This window comes from Formica exsecta, unplaced genomic scaffold (assembly GCF_003651465.1).
Source record: "Formica exsecta isolate Colony F162 unplaced genomic scaffold, ASM365146v1 scaffold468, whole genome shotgun sequence".
Classification (NCBI taxonomy): Eukaryota; Metazoa; Arthropoda; class Insecta; order Hymenoptera; family Formicidae; genus Formica; species Formica exsecta.
The window spans coordinates 4183-5629 of record NW_021851916.1 but is presented as its reverse complement, the minus strand read 5'-3'; positions in this window follow the sequence as shown (position 1 = coordinate 5629).

Here is a 1447-nt window from a genome sequence, read left to right as displayed (position 1 = left end):
ATAACAACGAAAAGAAAGCTCAGATCAAAAAATGGTTCAGGACTTTTCGATTTGAATTGTTGTTCTGTATCTGATAGTATTGTCCATATGCGTTTGTTTAGTTACACCCAGTATACATATATATTTAAAATTATTATTATTAATATTATTATTACTATTATTGTATTCGAGAAAATTTTCTAAATTTTCTAATATATAATATTACTTACCTATAATGCATTATATTTTCTCAAAATGCCAGTTTTGATGACTACCAACATAAAGAGTTATTCATTTAAAATTATTATTATTAATATTATTATTACTATTATTGTATTCGAGTAAACAGACAAAATTTTCTAATATATAATATTACTTACCTATAATGCATTATATTTTCTCAAAATGCCAGTTTTGATGACTACCAACATAAAAAAAGAAATGAGTTATTCATTACATTTATTGTCACTTTTGAATAGATTGAATTCATATTATGTATTGTTAGCCAAACCAATATCAAGATAAAATGTAACACAATGCGTACATAAGTAAGCAAATCGCACACACTTTGTTCTAACATTCCGCTAACAAAAAGAAATAGTTGCTCAATGGACGGGTAACAGCTTAGAAATAGTATCATATAAATTTTTACTCAACGACAATTTTATGTAAATGCATAGTTATTTGCATATTTAGTTATAATGCTTTAAGAATATAGAGACATACTGATAAACATATATACAAGCATGCTTCATGTTGAATAAAAAATGATATCGTTGCTTATTTAGCTTTAGGAGCATACAGACAGTTTAATAAGCAAATATCAACCTCATAAATAAAAAATAAATCGAAATACCTGCGTTATGTCGATATATCAAGCAGATCATCGGTTATTGGTATCAGTTACAATTATTATCTTCACAATGGCAAGCGAACGGTGGAAGGATGATATCGCATACGCGATGACCCCTTTCAAATTGATTTCTTGGCCCATTGGTGTATGGCCGCTGCAAGTCTATAACTTTTATTCGCTATTACGCAGTATCTTGAGCGTCTGTTGTGCGGTATGCACTTTTTGAATGTAGACACGATGATCATTGACGCGCGATCATTCGAAGACAACGTAGAATGTTTTCTACGTTGATCTTGCGACGCTCTAGACAAAAAATTTCAATATTGCGATAGTATTATTAAATATACAAACTTCATTTTTGACAACATATACAGGGTGGTCCTCGTAACGGTCGCCACGATTTTTAAGGCACTTACAATGATCTGACATAAAAAAGTCATAAACAGAAATTTATCAGTTTCTAACCGGCAACAAATTGCAATAATAAAAATTGACCAAACATTTTTTTTTCCATAAAAAAGCAAAGTCACCTTCAATTTTTTTAATGGAACTGCCTACATTTTATTGCATATTCTTGTAGCTTATCTCGAGAGCTTTTCAAAACACTATAATAAA